The 19780-nt window shown below is 45.0% G+C and overlaps 1 long non-coding RNA gene across 1 annotated transcript; it reads left to right on the top strand.

Moving 5' to 3' along the window:
- The first annotated feature begins 8476 nt into the window (after positions 1-8476).
- On the top strand, positions 8477-18953 carry LOC118654153. The gene is made up of 3 exons (XR_004966977.1): positions 8477-8550; positions 17224-17350; positions 18805-18953. It is a non-coding gene; the product is annotated as an uncharacterized LOC118654153 (long non-coding RNA).
- The last annotated feature ends 827 nt before the right edge of the window (positions 18954-19780 follow it).

Below are 19780 nucleotides of genomic sequence, written 5' to 3'. Positions count from 1 at the left end.
CACTGAGCCAAACCAGCTAGGGCCCTGCTCTTTTTAAAAAATATATGTTTTATTGATTTCAGGGAGAGGGAGAGAGGGATGGAAACATCAATGATGAGAGAGAATCATTGATTGGCTGCCTCCTGCATGCTCCTCATTGGGGATTGAGCCCACAACATGAGCATGTGTCCTGACCAGAAATTGAACCATGACCTCCTGGTTCATAGTTGGATGCTCAACCACTGAGCAATGCTGGCCGGGCCCTGTCTGCCTTATTCATTGCCGAATCCCCACCACCCTAGCACAGGACCCTGCATGCAGAAGCTCAACCAGTATTTGTTGAATCATCATTGTATAGTCTAGATTTCTATGCTATAACTTACTGTCCTCTTCCCACAAGGCTTCCCCTGTCATCTTTTCACCCCCACGCCTGGGGAAAGGGGAGAGAAAAACTCAGAGTGTGCAGGGGCCAGCTCCCCACCCATGGAGATGTCCACACTGTTCACTGATGCTATAGGCAAATGGGTGCTTTAGGGCCCCTCAAGGGAGATGCAATTGCTAGTCCTGGTTGGTGGAGTGAGGACAGGGTGTGCACAGAAAAGCAGACACCTGAAGAAATAAGAATTTCTCAATGGTTAGAACCACCGATTCTGGAGCCCTCCAGCCTAGATCTGGCACTTACCAGCTGCTTAAAGTCTGGTAACCTCTCAGTGCCTCAGTGCTCTCATCTATAAAGTGAAGATAGTAATAGCAGTTAAGGCTGTTGTGAAGACTAAATGAGATAATTCATGTACAGTGATCAGTACAGAGCTTAACACGTTATAATTCTGTATAGTTGTTTTTATGAAATAGCTAAATTGGATAAATGAATTATATCCCTTCAGCCTAGCATTCCCCATGTCTCCCCCCACCCCCATCCTCTCCTCACCCTCCATCAGACTGTCAGATCCCACCACCACTGGCGGACGGTCAGAGACCCAGAACACATGGCCACCTTCCCACTGCCCTTTCTCTACCTCTCCCTGCTGCACAGCCCATCTCAGAGATCTATTCCATGGACCCACCCATCCACAGTCCTCCAGAACTGTGACATGTTCCTGAAGCCCTCCATGCCAACCTCAGAGGTCTCACCCGTCATGTTTCCCACCCTACTCCCCCCCCCCCCCGACCATCACTTGCACAAGAAATTACTGTGCCAGCCAGCTCTCCTTCCTTTCTAGATCTGTGGCTGCTAGCCAGGGAGCCAGAGGTCCTCTCCTAGTTCCTGCACTGCCCACACCCTCAAAGTCATCACAACTCTCTCTACATGGGTGTTCTCTATGGCCCTGCACCCCAATCTATGTGACCCAAGTGTCCATTCCTCAGCCTGTGACACCAGAAGTGTCCACACCCATGTGTGACCCTAAGAGTATCTACTCCCTAATGTGTGTGACCCTGAGTGTCCAAATCCCTGTGTGTATGACTCAAGGAGTGTCCACTTCCCAGTCTGTAGGTCTCAAGGGCTGCCCACACCCTTGACTTTGTGATCCTAGGAGTGTTGTTTTTGTTTTCCAAAATAAAAAGTGTTATTAATTCTGGTGTCTTCAAAGAACCCGGGGCGGGGGCGGGGGTGGGAGTAGAAATCACTATTCCCACATTTCAGCCCCGGGTCCAGAAACCAAAGGGCTGCTCCTGCAGGCAGTGCAGGCCCAGAGGCCAAATCAGTCCTGGCCACCTGCTTAAAGCAGCTCAGCCTGTGTGCTTGGCTCTTAGGGAGTCTCTGGGAGGCTGCTTGCCTCAGTTTGGAGAGTCCAGGCCGTGGACTAGGGATGAGAGATCAGGAGCCAAGTTAAGAAATATGGAAGCCAAAGCCACTCAGTTCTGTGGTCCAGCAGAGAGGGCCAGAGGCTATGTCCCACTTGCTAAATCCTGGGCTGGGGACCCGAGGAGAGTAGGCCATTTAGTACTGATGGTCCATCAGGGGCAGGGCAGCTGGGCTATAGCACTCCTTAGCAGGGGCAGGCAGGTCACCCGAAGCCCATCTGGGCATGCCACTCTTAGGAGCACTGCTGCCCAAGTAAGGAATGTTCTGGGTTGCCCTGGGGATGGTGGTGAGACATCGGTGCTGATACCTGGGCTGAGGCTGAAGTCTAGGGGCGCCTGAGACTTGGGGGTGCTTCCTTTGGGGCTCCCTGAGGCTGGCTCCCCCTTGGGTCCCACCAGTCGCTTCCCACCCCCGAGGCTCCACTTCCCACTGGGACACTCAGAACAGAGACCAGGGCCAGGGGGCCGGGGACCCTCAGTGGGGGCGGGCGAAATGGGGGGATGAGGGGGAGTTCAGGCAGCCTAGGGGAATGTCACTGCTGCAGAGAGGGGCGCCCATCACCAGAACTGATGAGAGGGCCTTGGGCCCCAGCCAGTGCCTGGAGGGAGGGGTTGGTTCTCAGGTGTGCGGTGTGCCAAGGGGGGATGTTGCTGAGGGAGGTCAAGCCACCGCTTCCACCACAGTCGGAGTCATCCACGTTAAGGCCACTATTGCAGCCGGCACCACAGCCCTTATGTAGCCTCTGCCAGAGGTGCAGGAGCCAGGGGACAATGGCGCCCAGGTTGACAGGGCCACCCCACCGCGCCCGCGTCCCAGGAGTGTTACCGCTGCAGCCTGGAACGCACCACAGCGAACATGGGGAGGGATGCAAAATGGTACAGTCCGCCTGGGAGCCCAGCGCGGGGGAGGGGCGGCCATGCTGCAAGACCATTTTATTTGTGGGGGAGAAATACGACGGCTGCCTCATCCCCTCATGGAGAGGGGACTGTCGAAATCCCGCTGGTCCCACGACCCCCATCCCATCTCCCCGACTCCCACCCGCCTCGGCGAGCCTGGTTCTCTGGTCGCGCCCGCCTCTCTCACATCCGCCATTTTACCCATCTCCGCACCCCGCCTCGCCGCGGTTGCTGTCAAGCACCAGAGCTGACAATTGCCATCGTGGGCTCTGATTGGTCCACGGCTATTCTAGTCCTTGCCTTTCTCTGAAGCTACCTGGCCTGGGAGAATAACGTAGCCCCGCCTTTGCTCCCGTGCGCCAGGCTCCCATTGGGCACGCGTTCTGGGCATGCGCAGTGGATGCCAGCCCAGTGAGGAGGGCAGCTGAAGCGGGACTTTGGGCACTTGGGGTGGTGGGGCAGACTGTTCACCTGTGGAAGGGGCAGGAGGTGGTGCTCACTGCTGGGAGTTAGTGACATCACACGCCGGGCGATCCAATCATCAACTCTGTAAGAAGCTCTGCACCTGGTGGTTCCTTTATTCTCTACTCAAAACGAAAAGTGTTCTTTGAATTTGAGTTTCAGAAAAACTCTCCGAAGCTATAATAATAAAATTAAATCCTGGTGCAGTAGCGCAGGCACAGTGGGGTGTCTGGCTTTCCCATAAATAAAAAAGTGGACATCTTGTGGTTTTTGAATTCAATGTACTAAAGTTATTAATTTTACTCCTGATTACAAAATGTACAGCAATTAAAAGCCCTAAAAGTGAGGCCTTTGACAAAGTGTGTTTTAAAGAACAAGCACTTTGCCCTAGCCGGTTTGGCTCAGTGGATAGAGCGTCGGCCTGCGGACCGAAGGGTCCCGTGTTGGATTCCAGTCAGGGCACATGCCCGGGTTGTGGGCTCAATCCCCAGTGTGGAGCGTGCAGGAGGCAGCCAATCCATGATTCTCTCTCATCATTGATGTTTCTATCTCTCTCCCCCTCTCCCTTCCTCTCTAAAATCAATAAACATATATTTAAAAATAAATAAATACCCAAAGCACTTCTAGTATTAAACATTGACATAGTGTGAGCTATACAAGAAGAGCATTCTTTTCCAACCCATTTATTTCAGGTCAGGGTCTCGGGTGGCAGGACCCTATCCCTACAGCTCAGGATGCAAAGAGGGACCCAACCCTGGACAGGACGTCCCTCCATGGCAGGACGCACTCACACCCACACCCACGCTCACTCAGACTGGGACAGTGTAGACACCACAGCTTATCTGCACAACTCTGGGAGGTGGGAGGATACCGGAGTTCCGGGAGAAAACCCATGCAGACATGGGAGAACCTGCAAACTCCACATAAATTTTAATAAAAAATTTTAAAGGCTTATAAAAAAATAAAATAAGCAATTTTAATGTTTTTTTTCTCTCTAGGTCTTTTTTAAAAAAATTATTTTAAAGAGGAAAGGAGTAGGAGAAACATCAATGACGAGAGAGAATCATTGATTGGCTGCCTCCTGCACGCCCCCTACTGGGGATCAAGACCCCAATCCCGGCTGGAGCCCTGACTGGGAAGCAAAACATGATCTGGTTCATAAGTCAACACTCAACCACTGAGCCACACTGGCTGGCCAAAATGGCCTGACTATTTTAATATATTTCAGACCATTTTAATATATGTAGGACCCTAAACCCCAAATCTGCCATCTTATTAAAACAGGAAGCTGCTGCTGGTGACAGGGAGGTGATAACTAAACCAATCAGCCTTTAGAGATTTCTTTAGTGCATCCCTGCATCCACGAATTGGAACTTTCGGATCAATTTCCCTTTTGTTGTAATATATAATTTGCAAAACAAAATTATTTGGCCTCTGATGGCCTGCATCTGTAGTAACCACCTACTGGTTTGGTTAGCTGTCATCAATAGTGGAACTCTTTATTATTATTATTATTATTATTATTATTATTATTTGAGAATGTATTGTTTATTTTTTATTACATCTTTATTGATTTAATCAATACAAATATATTTTTTAAAAACAACAACAAACAAAAGAAATAGCAGTTGAATGAGTGAATAAATGAATGGGTGACTTGCATTCCAAAGGTTTCCACAACCTCCCAGAGTTTCCCATCACAAGAAATGCCTCCTTATTTAGAGCTGGCCCAGGGCTGAGCCCCCTGTGGTGGGGCACAGGGAACAGAAATGAATGAGTCCCACCTGGTGAGTTAACTGCTAATTAGGGAGACAATGCAGAAAACAATGGAGGGAAATGCAGTGTGGTGGAGAAAACAGTGGGGCAGAGGGAGGGCTGCCGAGGGAAGGAAAATAAACTGGTGTTAAGGGAGATGAGGCAAATAACTCTTGGTTTGTCCAAATGAGTTGCTCAATCCAAATATGTATGAGAAAACTACATGAATATACATTATGAACTGACACCTTTAGGGGGTGGGTGGGTGGGAGGTAATCAACCAAGGACCTTGTATGCATGTGTGCATAACCCATGGACAGGGACAATGGGGCGGTGAGGGCCTGGGGTGGGGGTGGCAGTGGACTGGAGGGGGTCAATGGGGGGAAAAAGAGGACATATGTAATACTTTCAACAATATTTATTTTTTTTTAGAAAAGAAACTGACATTGTTAGAGTCAGATGCTGACAAAATGGGATAAACACACACTTTTACCTGTGAATGAGTTATCCAAGTGGATATTATTACAAGCGGCTTATTATTTGCCAGTAATTCCAGGGCATTTCGCTTGTCCCTTTGTCCCCTTCTCAAGGCTCTCACCTTCTCAAGCCCAGGTCCTCCGCGGAGCGTGCACGACTCAGTCATATATTCCCTTCCCTCCAGACACCCAGCTCCCGTCCTTGCTCAGCCAGTTCTCTGGACAGTACAGGGCTGAACTCCTAAGAAGGATGAGAATATTGAGTGACTCATATTTCTGTGCTCCCTCCACAGTGCTCGGGTCAGATCAAGAGAAAGGTAGCCTGGCCGGCGTGGCTCAGTGGTTGAGCATCGATCTATGAACCAACCAGGAGGTCACGGTTTGATTCCTGGTCAGGGCACATGCCCGGGTTGCGGGCTCGATCCCTAGTGTGGGGTGTGCAGGAGGCAGCCGATCAGTGATTCTCTCTCATCCTTGATGTTTCTCTCGCTTCCTCTTCTCTGAAATCAATAAAATATATATGTTTTTAAGGAGATAGAGAAAGGTATATATGTGTGTGATATGTAATATACTGCTTCCTTATAAATATGTTCAGCAATCTGTTTGTCCCTCAGACCCTATTTCAGAATTTCCTGGTCTAATAGTTTCAGATTTCACTGCTGCAGGTAGACATAACGCTAGCTCCAGGCCAAATACCACACCTGTCATCACCTGCTGGGCAGCCCAAGGGCAGGTGGATGAGCCAAAGGAATGTTTACCGGGAGTAGAATTAGAATGTCGATGAGAGGTTTCTGTTTCAGGATTTGGGAAATGCATAGAGTTTAACTCTTTACGTTCTTTTTGTAGTCCTGCAAGGAAGCGGACTATCCTATTTTTATTTTACTTTTCCCTCTGTAATATATCTTTTTTTTCTTTGCTAATAAGAATTGATAATATATTTTTAATTAGGGAAAATAAAAGCAGTTTGGGCACATTGCTTCAACATTGCAACTCAGAAACCAAATTATGGGAAAGGGAAAAAATCCCCTTTGAATCAGTTACGAAATTCTTAGGATTTATAAGATATGAGTAAGGACTGATACATACATATTTACTGTCCGTAGTTATTCTAAAATACATGAAAGTCAGATAAAGGAGCGATTGGGGGGTCTGGATTTGGGATTGGTTGGTTTGCAGATCAAAGGCATTGCTCAAGGTCGAATTTGTTGTTTGCTATCTCTAGGAATTAGCTAGCCTTGGGAGGGTAGCTTCTCCAGGATTAGCAAGGCTCCAAAATGTCCAAGGATAAACCATAAAATACAGATAATTTAAAAAATGAGTAATACATAACTTGATCATAAAAGAGTAAAGTGATTTGTGCAGAGACCTCAGATGTCTCAACTTCGTTTGCTTCATTGTCACTTTTCTCAGGGCAAGTTAGCGAAGTTGCTTTGCAAAAAACAAAGTAGCAAAACAACAAAGTAGCTTTGAAGCAGCTTCCACAGCAGAACTGGTGCTGCTCAGTGGAGAATAGGTGCAACCGCCATGTCCTTCAACTTAGATTTCCACCATTGCTTTTCTTGTCTTTTTTTAAAATATATTTTTATTGATTTCAGAGAGGAAGGGAGAGGGAGAGAGAGATAGAAACATCAACGATGAGAGAGAATCTTTGATTGGCTGCCTCCTGCATGCCCCACACTGGGGATCGAGCCCACAACCCGGGCATGTGCCCTTGACCAAAATCGAACCCGGGACCCTTCAGCCAACGCTCTATCCACTGAGCCAAACCAGCTAGGGCTCCACCATTCCTTTTCATTCATGTCTCTGACACTCTACAAACTATAGCTTTTGTTCTCATCAAATCATTTAAGTATTGAAATTAATATTAAACAATGTTATAACAAATGTTTCAAGACCTGCTTTAAATCTCTACAGGGTAAACACTATTATTATCCCCATTTTATTTTGTATTTGTAAAAAAACATGTTTTATTACCCTACCAGCATAGCTCAGTGTTTGAGTGTGGACCCATAAACCAAGAGGTCCCTGGTTCAGAAAAAAAAAAAAAAAAAAAAAAAAAGAGGTCCCTGGTTCGTTTTCCGTCAGGGCACGATCCCCGGGAGCGGGTGTGCAGAAGGCAGCTGATCAATGATGTTTCTCATGGATGTTTCTATCTCTCTATCCCTCTCTCTCTCTCTCTTTAAAAATCAATAAAAACATATTAAAAATAAACTGATACATTGAGACAATGGCACAGTATTCAGTGCTAGAAGGAAATGAATCAGCAAGCTAGGAAAAGGCAAGGAAGGAGGAAACGTAAATGCACATTACTACGTGAAAGAAGCCAATCTGAAAAGGTTACCTACTGTATGATTCCAACGATATGACATTGTGGAAAAAAGCGAAACTATGGAGACAGTAAAAACATCAGTGGTTGCCAGGGGTTACGGAGGAGAGAGGGATGAACAGGCAGAGCACAGGGGATTTTTAGGGCAGTGAAGATGCTATAATGATGGATACATGTCATGATGTATTTGTCCAAATCAATAGAATGAACCTTAATGTGAACCATGGACTTTGGATGATAATGATGTGTTGCTGGTGGGGGAGCCTGTGCGTGAGTGGGTACAGGGAGTATATGGGAATCCTCTACAATTTCTGCTCAATTTTGCTGTGTACCAAAAACTGCTCTTAAAAAAGTCTATTTTATAAAAGATTTGAAACGACAATTCTATAGTCATTTTAGGCATATTGGCATTCTGAGATTACAAACAAGGTAATGATTATAAATAAGGTTATGGTTATGGTCAATCAAAAACTATATGACTTGTAGCAAACTGTTCTCTCAAAAAATCTTTAAACTGTAAATTTGTGAGCATTGATTAAGCTGAATGACAATGCAATGCAGTGAAAAACACTTTTCATCTGTTCTCTCCAAAATAGAGTAGTTAATGGTAAAAAAAAAAAAAAAAAGGGAGTCACCACTCTTCTGTCTTCTTCATTCCTTTCAGACAGAGAAGAGCAATTCTTAAATTGTCTTTGATGGTATTTGTGTGACACCATTAATTCTTGTCATTCAGCATTTTTTCCTTTCAGGTCTTTGCATGGGAAAAGAGGCGGAACAAAGAGAACCCCAGGCCTGGCCCTGTGAGTGTCCTCGGCCCTCTGTGAAATCAATGGCTTCCTAATTGGGCCACAGGTGGGGAGGAGCCCCCCTGCTTCCCCTGACTCCCTGCCCCCCGCTGCTCCCCCTGCCCCTCTTCCTGCTGCTTCACCTGCCCCCCTGCTCCCCGCTGCTCCCCCAGCCCCCTTCCTGCTGCTTCATCTGCCCCCCCTGCTCCCTGCTGCTTCGCCTGCCTCCCCGCTGCCCCCGTGCTTCCCTGATCCCTTTGCCCCCCGCCGTTCCCCTGGCTCCCCGCTGCTCCCTGTCGCTCCACCTGCTTCCCTGGCCCCCCTGCTTCCCGCTGTTTCTCTTCGCCCCTGCGGGCAACTCTGCGCTAAGGAGAGATTCTTGCTGCCACCTTGTGGGGAAGTGAAAAACCAAAGTCAACGTTTGATTACGGTCAAGGGAAAACATCGGATCTTGCTGAAGATACATCCTTTTAATTAATTCCTTTACTACGCAGTTGACATGTGTTTGAAATCTTCACGGTAGAAACAGCATCCCTTTTAGGCCTTCAGCCACCGAATTCTACCGCCTTTGTTCGGCTGCAGTCTCCAGGGATTCCAAAGGGATTAGAAATTGTTTTGGATTTTTTAAAAAATGTATTAATTACCTCGTTGCACAAGGCAGCTTGCCAGGCAATGCCAAAGGTAATGAAACAGTCCTGGCTTCTCCTCTCCAGAAATGGATTGCTGAAGAGGGGCTCGGGGTGCAAGAGGAAGAACAGAATCAGGGGGAGCCAATACCCACGTGCAAAGCTATTTCCCCGAATGTACTACCGACCAGAGACACACACAGTTTGGAAACAGAGTTAAGAAAGGGTGGGCCCAGCTGGCGTGGCTCAGTGGTTGAGTGTGGACCTATGAACCAGATGGTCAAGGTTCGATTCCCAGTCAGGGCACATGCCTGGGTTGCAGGCTCGATCCCCAGTGTGGGGTGTGCAGGAGGCAGCCGATCGGTGATTCTCTCTCATCATTGATGCTTCTGTCTCTCTCTCCCTCTCCCTTCCTCTCTGAAATCAACAAAAAGGTGGGATGTGTTTATATACTTTACAAAGTGTTCCCCCTGATTTTTCCCGTACCCACCTGGCACCTACATAGTTATTACAGAATTATTGACTGTACTCCCTGTGCTGTACTTACATCCCGGTGACTGCTTTGTAACACCAATCTGTACTTCTCAATCCCTTCACCTCTTTCACCCAGTCCCCCAGCCCCTCCCCTCTGGCAACCACCAGTCTGTTCTCTGTGCCTATGAGTCTGTTTCTGTTTGTTCGTTAATATTGTTCTTTAGATGCCACATAAAGTGAAATCATATGGACAACTATAATTGAAAAAATAAAAATAAATAAAAAGGAAGGATAGAATGCAAAGAACAGGGCCACTGGAAAACAGAATTTTGACAGAGGCACTTGCCATTAAATCTCATGTACTTAATGAAACAAGGCTCCTTAGCCACAAGTCCAAGTTCCCTACACTGTATTCTTCTGTCGTCGTCATCATCATTGGTGTTTTTTTAAACTATCCAATACCCACCTATGTAAAAGATGTGTCTATCATTTTACTTTTTATCCAATTCCAGAGGTTTCCCCCCTTTGCTTTCTCCCACCTCCCTAAGCTATCACCAATGGATTTCATGTAACCCACTATGTCTCCTCTTTTGATTGCAACATATAAAATAAGTTGCAAAACTGCCGTTCCCCAAGCATTATCTCAATCCGCTGAGATTTTGCTTCCCAGCAATTGTCCTCAGTTTGGCTTACATAAACTCACAAAAATTCTTCACAGTTTTGAATGCTTCTTACATTGACATAACAACTTAGAGGTGATGAAAATGTTAGGCTGATAGTTATAATCATTCCACTCCACAATGTATACAGACATCAAAACATGTTTTACAACCTAAATACATACAATTTTTAATTTGCCAACAAAAGTAAACTGTGGGTGAAAAAAAGTAAACTCCCAGGGTGTTCCAATCATAAATTCCTAACTGAGCAGGTCAAGCCCCAGACCTTTAACTTTATATATATTTCAAAGAGGAAGGGAGAGGGAGAGATAGAAACATCAAAGAGAGAGGGAGAGAGAGATAGAAATATCAATGATGAGAGAGGATCAATGATCGGCTGCCTCCTGCACACCCCACATCAGGGATTGAGCCCGCAACCGAGGCATGTGCCCTGACCGGGAATGGGACCGTGACCTCTTGGTTCATAGGTCAATGCTCAACCACTGAGCCATGCCAGCTGGGCAAACTTCTTTAATAAATGGTTTATCCTCATCAGTTTTTTTTAAATTACATAGTATTTACTTCTCGGCAGTTCATATTACTCTCTCCAAAATTCTTGTGCTTTTCTGGTTTTATACTAGTAAGTCTGTGGGGCTACAGGACAAGGGTGATACCCTGGGCCACACAGCAGAAAATGGAACATTTGACACAGAACATTCACTTTTTTCTTTATTTTTAAATCCTCACCTGAGTATATGTTTATTGATTTTAGAGAGAGGAAAAGAGAGAGAGAGAGAGAGAAAGAAAGAGAGAACATATTTAAAGTCTAAGAAAATTTAAACACAATATGGACACTAGTCAAATTTTGATGGACTAATGAATCCACACACACACACACACACACACACACAAACATGTGTATCCATGTATGGGTATGTGTGGGAGAGGACAAGAGGTTGACCAACTTTGAATTTTGTCAACTTTGGACACTAACAAACTAACAAAGCCTCAACTTCTACTATTCTCACCATCATTTTAAAAAATAAAAAATTATTTTCACATAAAAAAATAGGAAGGACATAATCTTAGTATATAGCCAGTCATCCTGTAGAGCTCCAGAGAAGGAAGCAAGAATGGGTGTGAAGATGTTAGCACAGAAACCCCAGGCTATTTGTGAAGGCCTGGAAAACTCTGATTTCAAGCCCTGGCCGGTTTGGCTCAGTAGATAAGAGCACTGGTCTGCAGACTGAAGGATCCTGGGTTTGATTATGGTCAAGGGCACATGCCTGCGTTGTGGGCTAGGTCCCAAGTGGGGGGTGTACAGGAGGCAGCCGATCAATGATTCTCTCTCATCATTGATGTTTCTATCTCTCTCTTCCTCTCCCTTCCTCTCCAAAATCAATATATATATATATATATTTTTTTTTAAGCCAAGAAAATGAAATACTTCTTTATTTTTAAAAAATATATTTTATTGATTTTTTACAGAGAGGAAGGGAGAGGGATAGAGAGTTAGAAACATCGATGAGAGGGAAACATCGATCAGCTGCCTCCTGCACACTCCCCACTGGGGATGTGCCCGCAACCAAGGTACATGCCCGCAACCAAGGTACATGCCTTTGACTGGAATCGAACCCGGGACCCTTCAGTCCGCAGGCCGACGCTCTATCCACTGAGCCAAACCAGTTAGGGTGAAATACTTCTTTATATCTGATTTTTAGAGAGGGGGAAAGAGAGAAACATCATTGATCAGCTGCCTCCTGCACATCCTATGCAAGGGATTGAGCCCACAACCCTGGCATGTACCCTGACTGGGAATTGACCTCTTGACCTCTTGGTTTCTGGGTGGACTGTCAACTACTGAGCCATACTGGCTGGGCTGAAATACTTCTTTTGCAAAGATTCCTAGGAAAGCTTGTCCTAACTCTAAGAACCGGCCCATGAGGAAGTCAACAGTCTTTGGTAAGGGGCACGGTGGTGGCAGTAGCATCTCCCCATCCTCAGTTCTCATCTGTGGCATGAAGTTGAACCTGGGCTTATCTGCAAGTCAGAAACTCTGGTTGTTATTGCTGAGGGCGCCGAGACGAGATAAAGTCTGTCCATCTCTCCTGGTTCTCGCCCAGGGCTGCATTTTTATTTTTAAATGGTGAAATAGGCATTCACAAGTTATTATTACTGGAAAACTGCATATGATGTAACAGTGCATCATATGCAGAAGTGAAAAAGTATGGTCCAAAATTATATGTTAGGTCTGATCATATCATTGAATCGATACCCCTTCCCTGGGAACTGACCTTTAAGCCACTTCACAAACAACATTCCCTTTCGCTGAGACCACATTCCACTTGCTAAGACCACATTCCACTTGCTAAGACCATTATCTCTCCTCTTGGGACCTTCCCAGGATCCAGACCCGCATAGAAGATTCTCTGCCCAGAAAAGCCTGCCTAGAGTCTTTTAAAATCTCTGCCTCCCTGTCGCTGGGTGCTGGCACCATTTTGGGGCTCAGCCCATCTGGTGTCCAGATGACCTAATAAATTTATAATCCCTCACCACTTTGGCCCTATGCATTCCTCCTTTGGTGACCCTAACCATATGTACAAGTGAACCCAATTCTATATAAATATATTTATGTAAATGGAAACATGGAAACTTAGAAATGTATAAATGTAAAGTACAGAAATGAGAAATTATTGCTAGGATATTGGGTTTATGTCTGCCATTTATTTCTACAACAGAGTTCCTTCTTTTCTGAAACACTTGCCAGCAGTGTGGATGCCTTTTCTAGTGGTAAGAGAAAGTACTATTTCTGAAATGAAAGTAAAAGAAATAGGAACCATGTGTGTGTCCTCTGGGTGAGGATCGCGTGGGGCACACTGATGGACTGATGGGGACCTTTTGACAGTTCCTCCAAGGGCGTGCCCCCAGTAGCTACTTCACGCTTAGCACAGCTGGTCTAGGGCACTGGTTCTCAGAATCCACTGGAGGGTCTGTTAAAACATAGGCTAAGGAGCCCATCCCCACAGTGGGTCTGGTGTGAGGGTCTCAGAATTTGCATTTCTAAAAAGTTCCCAGTGTTGTGGATGCTTCTAACTACTACACTTTCAGAACCACTGGCCTAGTATCTGGATCTGCAAATGGAGGAGCCCACCTGTAGCCCAGAAGGTGTGAGAGGTCAGCCCTAGCCGGTAGCTCGTTTAGTTAGAGCATCAACCCCATACACCAAGGTTGCGGGTTCGATCACTGGTCAGGGCAAATACAAGAAGCAACCAATGAATGCATACATAAGTGGGACACCAACTTGATGTTTCTTTCCCTCTCTCTTTCTCTCTAAAATAAATCAATTAAATTATATATAAATTATATATATACATATATATCTTAAAGGTGCGCAAGGCTCTGCACCTTACAGCTTGGTAGCTGCGGATGGCTCACCCCTCCAAGCCTTTAGTTTCCAGCATTTCTGACAACATAGGACACAGAAAAATTGTGGGATGTAATGTGGAGTTCACTAGGGCGGACTTACAAAGCCTAGGTCAAGTAGAAATGGAATTCTGGAAATGTAAAAGATGGAATTCTAGAAATGATAACTGATGAGAGATGGCAGTTTAGACCTCAGATTGATTCCTGATTCAAAGAAGAAAGGCAAGTACCACAGCAGTGGGCAGGTTTCCAGCAACCCCCCAGCAGGCAGCCTCCTTCCCAGAAGCCTTGACGTGGTGACATTTTTTCCCCAGACCCTAAGGGTGAGAAAAGAGGCCATGTAGATGGGGGTGGGTTGAGGGAATGCGGGCTTCTTGGCATTTCTGGAGCAACATTGTCACCGAGATGAACCTCTGATGAAGTGGCAAGCCACATGGAGGAACAGGATGAGCCTGTAATATGGGAAAGAAAGGTGTGCTTTGTTAGCGTTGAAAATCCTAAAATCCTGAGAAAAGGCTCCAGAAGGCAAGTTGACCGTGATCCCACTGATTGCAGATAGGACAATTTGAGCATCAACAAGGATTATAATTGCAATGGCTTGAAACACATTAAAATAAGCATGTTTACAATCCACAAGTTCAGGATGATACAAATAAAGATAGCTCATTGGTCAACTGGGGGAAGATGATGGAGAAAAAACTATATTGAAAAGTGGTAAATACAGGGAAAAATCATGCATTTATTCTGTTTTTCTTGTATAAGCCAAAGAGTTGGCAAGGAGAAGTTCTCCTTTATAAAAATACTAGAGGCCCGGTGCACGGATGCGTGCACATTGAAAGGAAATTAATTAGAAGAATTATGAATGAAATTGAGTATATTTTTTACATGTTTATTGACTATTTGTCTTCCTTTTTGTGAGCTTTCCATTCATATCTTTTGTCTATTTTCTAGTCACTTTTTGTCTTTCCTTATTGATTTATAAATTAAAGAAGTTAGACCTTTCTTTTGGGTTCTGGACCCAATTCCACTGTGAGGGCAGGTTTCCCTACACATCCAACAAGCATTTTTCTGACACAAGCTGGGTGTCCTACAAGTGAGCTCAATTTTGACCTGATCTAACCAAAAACAGCATCAGATTCTACAGGTTGAGGGCTCAGACCCACAGACTGTCCCCACAACTTCATTCTTTTTGTTGTTAATCCTCACCTAAGGATACTAGGTATTTTCCCATTGATTTTTAGAGTAAAAGTGAGGAGAGAGAGAGAGAGAGACAGAACCATTAATGTGAGAGAGACACATGGATTCGTTGCCTCCTACATGCACGCACCCCGATCAGGGCTGGGGATCGAGCCTGCAACCAAGATAGGTGCCCTTGACCCTTCAGTCCAGGGTCTGACACTCTATCCACTGAGCCAAACCGGCTAGTTCCCAGTCAACTTCAGACCCCAGTCTCAAGGCCAGGTTACTATCTGTATTTCTGTCTGACTTGGCATAACTAGGATGTTCCCACAACCCCAACTTGGGTTTAATTTGCTCAAGTGGGTCAAAGAACTGAGAGAAACATTTACTTACTAGATCACTGCTTTATTATAAAAGGATATGACTCAGGAACAGCCAGATGGAAGAGATGCTTAGGGCAAGGTTTGGGCAAAGGGTACAGAGCGATCTTCTATGCTCTCCCCAAATCTCCTCGTGTTCACCAAAAGAAGCTCTCCAAACCCCATCCTTTTTTTCTTTTCTTTTTTAAGCGGCCTTCATTACAGAGGCATGGCTGATTAAATCATGGTCTTGGGTCATTGAACTCAAGCTCCAGCCCCTCTCCCTTTCCCAGGGGCCAGGGGGTGGCACTGAAAGTCCTAATCCTCTAATCACTTGGTTGGTTTCTCTGGCAACCAGCCCCAATCCTTAGGTGCTTTGCAAAGTAACATCATTAACATAACAAGAGACACCTTTATCACTCCCAGCACTTAGGAAATTCCAAGGGTTTGGGGAGCCTAGATCCAGGAACTGTAGACAAAAACAAAATATAAATATAAATCACAATCTCACACCCTTTGTCTTTCATGTGTTGCAAATATTTCCCCCAGTTTATCTTTTGTCTGTTGATTTTGTTTTGGGTATATTGTTTGGGATTTTTCAACTATATCCTTTATATGTTAAACTATGCATTTTGCTCTGAGATTGTACCTTATGCATTTTGGTAGGTAATGTTTTCATAACAAAAATTGTTCAATATTTCTACTCTAGATGTTCTGCAAATTTTGGGTTATTTATACATTGATGCAAGAGTTGCTTAGGAGAACACACACAAAAAGAGCTGCTTAAGAGAGAGTAAACTTTTCTTTCAAAGATATTGGAGTTTTGTGATTTATTTATTTATTTACATCCAAGTTCATTCTATTTTGGCCACAGAATGTAATGTGGATTCATTCTTCTTTTTGGAATTTATTGAAATTTTCTTTGTGGCCTAACATGAGTATCAAGGATTATTAATGCTCCATAGTTACTGACTAAAAAATGTATTCATGGGTATAAGAGAATAAACTTGCTAGAGCTTTATTAATTATACTGTTTTTGCTGTGACTACTAGATCTATCCTAGGCTGACAAAGGTAAGTCTGCTGCTTCTGTTTCCATGATCCATTTGTTGCATTTCCTGGAGGTTATACTTTTTGCATCTTGCCACTCTAGTATTTACTACATTCAGGCTTATGACCGGTACAGTGTTATTATAAACTGTTCCCTTCAGCACCGGAAGTGCTTGTGGAGTCATTCTGGATCTCCAGTGCTACATTTTGAACAATGTCATACTTTCCTTTCTGGCCATTTGACATGTTTTCAGTTAGTGCTTATTTATTTGTTGTTTTTCTTTCTTTAAAAAATATATTTTTGTTGATTTCAGAGAGGAAGGGAGAGGGAGAGAGAGAGATATATATAAACATCAATGATGAGAGAGAATCATTGATCAGCTGCCTCCCATACGCCCCTCACATTGGGGATGGAGCCTGCAACCCGGAAATGTGCCTGTTAGGTCTGATCAAATAATTGAATTGATATCCTTCTCCCGGAAACTGGATTTTCAGGCCATTTCACTATGGACATTCCCTTTGCTGAGACCACATTTCACTTGTGGCAACCATATTCCATTATCTCCCCTCAGTGTATGCACAGGGAATTCTCCACCCAGAAAAAGCCTGCCAAAAATCCTTTAAAAGCCACTGACTGCTGTCACTGGGTGCTGGAGCCAGCCAGGCTCAGCCACCTGGTGTGCAGATGATCAAGTAAATTCGTAATCCCTCACCATTCTGGCCTCGTGCATTCCTCCTTCAGCGACCTAACAGTGCCCTGACCAGGAATTGAACTGACCAGGAATCGAACCATAACCTCCTGGTTCACAGGTAGATGCTTAACCACTGAGCATCACCCTTTCATATCACTTCCTGAAGAGAAGCTTTGATCACGGCCATCAAATATGGGTGCCTCTGTTGGCATGAGTTGTTAGGCTCTTTCCATGTAGGGTTACCTTCTGCTCACACATCAACTTCTGGTCTCTCCTCAGCTGTGGCCAAGGGGCAGGAAGGTTCTCAACCTGCATGGAAAGAGCCATTGTAATCTGGACGACCAGCATCAAATGGGGACCCCTCCCCCTAGGGAGCAACAGAATTGGCAGCCATTTCAAGGCTTCTGTAAGTTGGTACAGACCTTGTGCAGGAAAGAGTAGAGCAGACTTGAGACTTGTCCTTAGGCCTGCAAGTTTGGCCCTTGGTTATTGTTATGGACTGAATCATGTGTCCCGTCCCCCCGTCCCCCCGTCCCCCAGTCCCCCTGCACCCCAAAGTATATGTTAAAGCCCTAATCCCCCAAAGCAGCTATATTTGAAGATGAGGCCTTTAAGAAGGAAATTAAGATTAAATAAGGTCATAAAGGTGGGGCCCTAATCCAATAGGACTGGTGTCCTTATATGAAGAAGAGTCCAGAGATCTCTTTCTCCTTGCAGACACAGAGGGAAGGCCATGTGAGGACATAGTGAGAAGGTGACCATCTACAAATCAGAAGGAGTGTCCTCACCAGAAACCAACCCTGGTGGCACCTTGATTTTGGACTTCTGGCCTCCAGAACTATAAGAAATACATTTCTGTTTTTTAAGCCACCCAGTCTGTGGTATTGTGTATGGCAGCCTCAGCTAATACAGCTGGCATCTGGGAACTCAGATCCGGGGAGGGTTTCCACCGCTCTCTAAATGATGAGTGGCTCACTACACCTAAACTGTACAAACACTGGTTTATGCTGAACACCTGCTTTCCTTCTGGGGATCTGGGACTTCGGTATATGCTAGCCTATGTGACTGGCCCCTGATAAAAATCTTGGGTTCTTCGGCTCAGGTGAGTTTCCCTGTAGACAATATTTCCAATGTGTTGTTACAGTTTATTGTTAGAGGAATTAAGCATGTCCTGTGATTCCTCTGGGAGAGGAGTCATGGGAGCTTATTCCTGGTTCCCTCCAAAGTTCACCTGTGGGCCTTTTCCCTCTGGGGATTGTGCTTTATGTCCTTTCACTGTAATAAATCATAGCCATAAGAATGACTACATGGAGGCCTGGAGTATTATGCCATTATTCTCAAAGCCCCTCCATTCATTGCTTTACTGCTTGTATTGCTGCCAGCAACGTGGGGCAGAATCCTTGCCTTAATCGCCATTGTATTCCCAGTGCCTGGCACAGAATAGGCTCCCAGTAAATGTCTACTGAGTCCTTTTTCTGACTTAAAATTTATTCTCCAGTGGTTTTGGAAGTCAGAAGTCTGAAATCAAGGTGTTGGCAGGGCTGTTCTCCCTCTGAAGACTCTAGGGAAGGAAGGATCCTTTCCGGCCTTGTGGATGCAAAGGGACCACGTGCTAATGTCACTAACTCAGGGAAGGCCTACCTGTTGGCCTTGCAAACTCAGAGACCTAAAGTAACCACAAAGGATGGTCTGAAATTAAAACCTTTAATTTAAAAGCAGTTTATAGTGGGTAGTCATGTCCTAGGTGGCTATCTTCCCTGACAAAGACCAACTTGGATCTTTACTGAGCCTATTGTATTTTTGCATCTAGATAACATACCTGTGGAATGTCATAGTAACTTGTAACTTCCCTTTTTCCAGACCCCTCAGGACAAAACCAATGGCCAGGGCACCAGGACAGAGACTGCACATCCCCTCATTCTTATTGTTATCTTGTTAATTGTTGACTGTTAACTATCCTGTACCCACTTATGTAAAAGAAGTATGTGTCAGGGACAATAGGGAGTGAAGACCTGGGGGGGGGGGTAGGGGCTGGGAGAAGGGGGGCAAGGGGGGAAATAGGAGATACCTATAATACTATCAACAATAAAAAATATTTCAAAAAAGAAGTATGTGTCTATCATTTTACTTTTTTATCCAATCCCAGAGATTTCCCCACTTTGCTTTCTCCCACCTCCCTAATCTATCACCAATAGATTTCATGTAACCCACTTACGTCTCCTCCTTTTATTGTAATGTATAAAAACAAGGTGAAAACCCGCCATTCTCTGGAGCATTATCCCAGTATGTTGAGATTCTGCTTTCTGGCAATTGTCGACAGCTTGGCTCAAAGAAACTCACAAAAATTCTTTACAGGTTTGAATGTTTTCATACATTAACAGCCTCTTCTAGCTTCAGGTGGTTGGTGGTCCATAGCTTTCAGATGCATCACTCTAATTTCTTCCTCCATAGTCACATGGCATTCTCCCTGTGTGTGTCTATTTCTTCTCATAAGGACACTAGTGAGTGGATTTAGGGCCAACCCTAATCTGGTATGACTTCATCTTAACTTACATCTTAAAGACATGATTTCCAAACGAGGTCACATTCACAGGTACCAGGGGTTAAGACTTGAATACTTTCTTAATGAAAGATGATATGGAACCTAGTATACCTTGTACCACACCACAAATAAGCAATCAGGACCCCTGCTCTGGGTTCTGAGCCAGGGGAGCCCATGCTTTGGGTTACCTTTCTTAAAGTGGTCTATAGTCCCCTCTAGCGGCTGGGACTGGCTAGGGCCATAAGTACCATTTGAGTGAGGCACCCTGAGTCTGGACCAGGACCTAATTGGGCC

Source organism: Myotis myotis, unplaced genomic scaffold, assembly GCF_014108235.1.
Source record: "Myotis myotis isolate mMyoMyo1 unplaced genomic scaffold, mMyoMyo1.p scaffold_m19_p_4, whole genome shotgun sequence".
In the NCBI taxonomy this organism is placed as follows: Eukaryota; Metazoa; Chordata; class Mammalia; order Chiroptera; family Vespertilionidae; genus Myotis; species Myotis myotis.
Note: the sequence above shows the minus strand (reverse complement) of the source record. Positions and strands in the feature narration are given on the sequence as shown.